Genomic DNA, 7,208 nt, shown 5'->3' on the forward strand with positions numbered 1-7,208 from the left:
ACTCTTGAATGTACATGCTGGGCTCCCAGAGAAGTCTCCAGAGTTTATTAATCTCATATGAACCAAGACACTTATCTTGGAACATTAAGCTCTATTGTTCATCTAAAAGATGAGAATGTGTCACCTTTAGTTTTGTGGGACAAGGGATGGGTTGTTGGCTGCTATTTAAGAGCAGGGGGGAAAACCACTACAAGAGCCACTGCCTATTACTGTGAGAAGACATAAGGGAAACAAAGTCACTGAAGATAGAAGATCAACAGGAGTTTTACCACTGAGCAGAGTTAGGACAATACTGAGTGTTTCTGAAAATCTCATGCACTTTATTGGGACTTTCTACTTAATCAAAGCAATCAAGCACATTAGAAAAAAATCAATGACTATCTCAAAAAACTCATGACAGAAATAGGCAGGTTAGTTATGGATTTTGTTGATGCTCAGATGTGTGGGGCAGCCCCAGTTCCCCTGGAGTTCACCATTTCTCAAGATCAAGCCCATTATCAGTGATAAGCGACAGCACTATTGTATGATAAAGACTCTCCACTGTGTTTATACATTGGATAATCACTCCCAGACAGCTACAATGCCCAGAAGAACTGGAAGGCCAAGGAACTTAAAAGATGAATTCTTGCCTGACAGTTAATGGATTTTGAACCATGCAAGAAGCAAAACTAGAGAATGAGGTCAGATCACCCAGATTGGTTTGAGGGGGGAGGAAAGGGAAGGCAATTCATTTTTTAAGAAGCAGGATAAGAATAGGAAGCCTTAGAACTTGTTATTAAAACTTTCCACATCTTCATGTATATGAGAAAGTGTGTGTAAGAAACAATGAAAACTTTGGTGTAATATCAATATTTTAAGGCACAGAGGGAAGGAATTTTCAGAGATGTGTGACCCTGGACTCTCAAAAACTGCTCCCATCTAAAAAAATGAGGTAAAACAACAAAGTAACCATGTAACTAGCTATCAAATGGAGGGAAGAAAATTACAGGCAATCTTGTTCCCATCACCATTTTCTTTACAATTATGAGGGAATGCATTATATTACCTGAATTAGAGTGGAGTGCTGTGAAAACGATCCTCTCTTAAAAAACACTATGTGCCTGAAAAAGTTTAATGTCTAAATATAGAAATTGCTCAAACAATGTTTAGAAATAAATCACTTGCTAACTTCTTAACTGAGCTTCCCTCTAAGAGAGTGAAGTCTGAGCAGAGACATTTCAGGGTGTGATATAGACAGAACTGATTTCTTTCAAGATCTAATAATATTTCAAGCACTCAATAGTAACCATCCCTCTTCAGAAAGCATCTTAACAGTGTTGCCAAAAGGATGGAACCTGTCAAGGACAATTTTCAAAGTAGGGATGCAAAGACCTTCTACATCCCTGACCAATACATATTGAAGGATTCGTGTCAGTTTGAGGTTTTATGATTGACATCTACCAGGAAATCAAAACCATTGCAGAGTACACTGGATGGGAGAGAGGAATAGTAATGGTAAATGGAACTTTTTACCTGTGGCCACCAAGTTCAAATCTGGTCCAAGTCAGTACTGACCAAAAGCTGTTACTAGCTGATGGCTGCTGAGTAGTCTATTGATTATGTATTATTTGCATTACTATCGTGCCTAGGAGTCACAGTCACAGACCAAAACCCCAATGGTGCTTGATGCTGTGCAAACACAGAACAAAAAGATGGTCCCTGCCCCACAGAGCTTACACCTAAGTGTAAGATGAGAGAGAACATGGCCACCACAAGTTTGCACTAATTGGCATCCGTACAGACAGTCTCAGCAAAGAAATCAAGGCTTGCAAGTGAATGGAGACGTATCATGCATAGACCAGTGCAGAAGCGTATAAAGAGGACTGGAAGGGAAATCTCACACTCTTCTCGCTGTTTGAAGTGAGCCTGTTCAGAGGACTATCAGGCCTGTCCTAAAAACTCTGTTTATATATAAAAGCTAATTCACAGGTTAGAACGCTCTTCACATACCCCAATCACAAAACAGCACCACCACATTCCCAGCCATATCAGCATCAAACTCAAATGGACAGCCTTAGCTCTGACACATAATTTTCCTTTAAGAGCCAAGAGTCTTTTACAATACTAAGCCGAGCTGGTTAGAAAATGGTCCCCCTCTGTTCCCAATGGAAAAATTTCAACTTTCCATTGAAAAAAACAAACCCCTTTTTTTCTGGTTTCTGTGGTTTCGGTTTTCTAGTGAGAAAAATTGAGAAAAGCAGTCCCCAAAAATGTCATTTAGGTTACAGCGCTGTAGGAGCACAGCTGCACGCGTCTGGTGAAGACGCTCTATGCTGATGGGAGAGAGCTCTCCTGTCAGCATAAACAAACACCCCCGCGAGCAGTGGAAGCTATGTTAGCGGGAGAAGTTCTCCCGCCAACATATAGCGCTTTGCACACAAACACTTATGTCGGTGTAATTTATGTTCCTCAGGGGGTTGAATATTTGCACCCTGAGCGACATAAGTTTTGCCAACATAGGCTGTAGAGACATAACCTTAGTCAAAAACAAGTTTCAGTGGAAATTTTTCAGCCAGCCCTATCTACTACTAGAGCCCTGTTTACATAAAAGGAATTTGTACTTGGGTAACTATCAATGTGCAAATCCCAGATGGGTTTGTGCTACACCAATGTAAAAAGAGGCCTACAGTAATGTGGCTTACTCAGTCACATCAGCGTAAACCTCATTTTACATCAGGCTACATTAAGGGCTTTACAACTGTAGCCCACACACCTCCTGGTGTGGTGTGCTGTCCCTTCTAGTAGCTCCAAGACCACTTAGAGATTAAGGAGTCTGCTACTGGCTTAGGTAAGGGCCACGTGGCTTTTACCTCATGCAGTAGAGGCTCGTGCATTTAACTCCAGAGGTCCACCAGGGTCTGTTGGTGTCCCACAGTTGAAAAAGTTATGCTAGCACAGATTTCTCTAATGTAGCCAGGGTCTGACATGTTATCTCTTCACCACTGAAATAGCTGAATCATATTGCACTTTTTCTTGTCTGTTCACACATTCACTGTAAACCAATTTTGACTTTTTTTTTAATTAAAAAAGAATGTATTATAACTTTTCTATTAAAAAAATAGCAGGAAATCTTTTGATTTGTAGTTCAAAATAGATACTTTTCAAAATCAAATGTCTTTCTTAAAAATGTGAGCACTTTGTGTTGGAGTTAAGATTGTGAGTTTGATTCTGATATTGACAATTAGATGTGTATAATTTGTGTGTTGGGGTCATTTGTATAGGAAGGGCATATGCTGTGTAGGGTGGGAGTGGGCATACGTATTATCTCAGGGGTGAAGATAGAGAGCAGGTGGTTGGCTTGAATGTTTCCTAGCTAGTGAGTTCCTCGATTTTTAGGGCCCAATTCTCAGCTAGTGTAAAAATTCTATTAACTTCAATGGAGCTGTGCCAATTTATACCAGCTGAGAACCTGGTCCTTTGTGATTGTGTTGGTGGGAAATGCACTTGCGCAAACTTGATTGTAAGTGGGCTGAATTTTCTGTGGGGCTCATGCTGCATTCACTACCATGGTATCTAGCACTCCATAAATATCAGTTTAAATGGCAATCTGGCAGATGAACACAGAAATATTGATAATATAAGGAACTGAGAAAATATGAAATATCTCTTCATCACCCATAGGATTGAGAGTGTCCTTACAAAAACTTCCTCCTCAATGCAGGCATTACTGCCAAAATGTTCTGATCACAGGAAACATTGGAAAGCATGGACAAGCAGGAAAATAACACTGATCAGCTAATGTGACACAAATACACTTATCATCATGGTCCCTCTTTGCAATCTTCTGCTGTGAGGTATGCATGATGCCAGTAAAGGGTTGAATCGGTAGCCCTAAGTCCCAAAATGCAAAAAAGCCATTTTCTTATGATCCAGAATGGAACAACATTCTGTCCATTTTCAGTCTGCAGGCTTTTTAGGGCTCCTGTGAAGGGCATGGATAGTAAACACTTAATAAAAAAGCGGGGGAAATGAAGTCTCCTGCCTATTTTCTCATCATATGTATTAAACTAATTACTCTGTTTTAACAAGGGGGACTTTGTTCTCATAATTTCCACGTTTCATTCCAAGCCCTGAAGCTAATCATGACTATGGTCACTGATAATGAGTAGTAAATTGTTATAGTCCTCAGAGTCTGATAGGTACATTCCAGTCTGCATCATGCAGCCTTGCTTTTCTATACATTATTGTTCACAGATGGTAGCTGTCAAATGCTGTCAACTTCATATACACACTGAGAGAGTCACATCCGCATTCCTGGAATTTCTGACTGCACAGACCTCACCTTCTAGGGCCCTCAATTCAATAACATGTCATGTCCCTTCAGTCTCACCCTGATCTAAAATACTTTCACCCACTTATGGGCTTTCCATTTAGAAAAAAAAACCTCACTGAGTTATTACAATGTAAATATTTTAATAGAATAGGAAAAAAAGTTTATCTGGCTTAAAACAGCCTCCATTAATACACTAAGATTAATAGTCAGGAGCTAATGGAGCATTTGTTTTTAAAAGTTTATTTAACTTCATGGTACAGGAAAGTGGATATATATTGGGTGTCATATCATCAGGTCCCTGGGTAACAGTACGTAATGTACGGGATATGTGCTGTAGTTTGATCTTTTAAAGGAATTTATCAACTTAACTTTGGCCCAAGTTTTAGAACCTAAGCCCAGTAGAAATGTTTTCATGGTTGGTTTTAAATTCCATTTTAAAAGCATTTGTTTTAAAACAAATATTCCCCTGAAGTGTTTGAAGCCCCAAAATTGCAGCACTAAGAACACGAAAGGGAAACAGACTACAAATACAATGGAAACGGACTCCCTTAAATGTTCATTGTCCAAACTGAGAGAACTGTGACAACTAAATAGCATGATTGGTGACAAGTAAATTTTAAATTGTACATTTTTATGTTTAATAACTCAAATGTAATTAATAACCAGGTAAAGGAATGTGCTTGTTTACAATTTATGGGTCCCAAATCTCTGTGCCAACCAAGCTAAAGTTTATGCAGGAAAAGAAGTGTGCAAAGATGAGTTTCCATTTACTCATAGTCCAGGGTCAACCTCTGGCATAAATTAGAGCAGTCTCAGAGCCCTGCAGCCACTCTAATTTATGTAAATTATTATTTGTATTGCAGAGGCCCATCATAAGAAAAGAAAATGTCTGGTATGGGCTACTCTTCAGGGGACCTGTAATTCTAGGAAGTCCCTCCCCCGTTTTTTTTTAAATGACCCTAAGATTTCTTCCAATCTCCCTTGTAAACTGATTTTGAGCTGGAATCTTCTGGAGGGCTTATAGGTCACATATGAATACAAGTTTTGCTGTCATGTCCTCCGTCACTTATATCTCTTTGAACTCTCATAACCATAGAGATGTGTATGTTGGACAAGAAGTTTGTGGGGGGCTGGATTGATCCAATCCAGTGTTACACATTTTGAGGCCACAAAGGTTGTGACCTAGAGAGCATTTCACAGCAGGACTCCTTTAAAGTCACTTTCAAACAAGAGTTCATCCTGCCCCTTTAAAAAAACCTAGCCTGGGACAGCTGGTTGTGGTTGCATAATGGGGGGAATAACATTCTGTAAAACAATGTGTTCTATTGTCTTGCTTCACCTCTCATCTCTTGTGCCTCATGTTACTTAAAAGGGGTGGTAACATATCTTGCAAAACCCTGAATAGAAATAACTGGAAATGTTGCTGTTTTTGTTTTGAGTAAGCGTACGAAATAATTTCATTTAGTTGCTGGATTACTGGCATTCATTTGTTGCTGGATTACTGGCATTCATTCAGGGGAAAAAAGAGAGAGAGAGACACAGTCCATTATGAGCTTTAATAATTAGGGCTCGGAAATACATGCTTTGCCATGTTGCAACATACCACTATAAATAAGTACAATACATATAAACATTGTACATTTGTTCTTATTAAATGACAGTTTTTTAATTCCTCGTGACCCAAATTAAATCACAACTCTTCTAACCCTGCCCTGTTCTCTGTTAAAAAGCCAAAAGATATGGCATCCTTTTCCACTTTTTTCAAAGTTCTTTTTAAAGATAAACTTGTATTGTGAAAGTTTTTTGGTTTTGACACACAGAAGGATATTGTTTCCAAAAGGAAAGCAAGGAACCCGCCGCCCCTCCCACATACACACAATTTTATATAGACAGAAGTACAAGTGGTAAGAAAGTCAATTAAAACCAATTTGACTATATAATATTTTTAAGGGAATTTAGTGCTTGTGAAAGGTGACAAATTGACAGCCCTGGAAACTAAAGGAGCTCTCTTTATCCATAGACCATCGGCAAAAGCAGTGCAAGCCTCCCCACAGAGCCAATGGACTATTTCTGGCAGAGCTAAGAGAGAACCCAGGTTTCTTAGGGTGTGTCTACACTGCAATTAGACACCCACGGCTGGCCCATGCCAGCTGACTTGGGCTTGTGGGGCTTGGGCGGCAGGGCTGTTTAATTGCTGTGTAGACTTCTGGGCTTGGGAAGTGAGGCGGAGAGTCCCAGCGCTCAGGTTGCAGCCCAAGCCTGGAAGCCTACCTTGCAATTAAACAGCCCTACAGCCTGAGCCCTGAGAGCCCAAGTCAGCTGGAACAGGCCAGCTGTGGGTTTTTATTTGCAGTGTAGACATAACCACATGGGATGAAAGACTCAAGTCTTGTCTGCATATCCAGCCTCTCAGAATGAATACTCCAAATCTGTGTGCTTGTCTATGGCATCTGTAATATGGGGCTACTCCTGCACATCCACTGACATTTTGTTTTGAGACACACATATGAATGCACACTCTTCAACTGCAAAGCATCATTAACAAACAAATAGCACACAGGAGTCCTAACAAACAAATGTTACTCAGGAGGCCTCACACTCAGTCCCCTGTTTTAATCACTAGACAACATTCCCCTATCAGAGCCAGGAACATACATGGAATTCTGATTCCTATCTTTCTAATGCTTCCTAGCAAATAGTTATGTAACCCAACAGCAAAATGTCTGTCGTGCCCCTCTCTAACAGGAGAGTCAAACAAAGGATAACAGCCTATTACAGCTACCTGCTAATAGAGTTGCTCCCTTAGCTTAAGTGGTAGAGGTCTGTGCTGTGGGTCTGAAGGGTCTAGTAAACACTTCGCTGATGATCCATAGGGGAAGGGGAGGGATGTTACAGT

Source organism: Lepidochelys olivacea (assembly GCF_965140295.1).
Source record: "Lepidochelys olivacea isolate rLepOli2 genome assembly, chromosome: 4".
NCBI lineage: Eukaryota > Metazoa > Chordata > Testudines > Cheloniidae > Lepidochelys > Lepidochelys olivacea.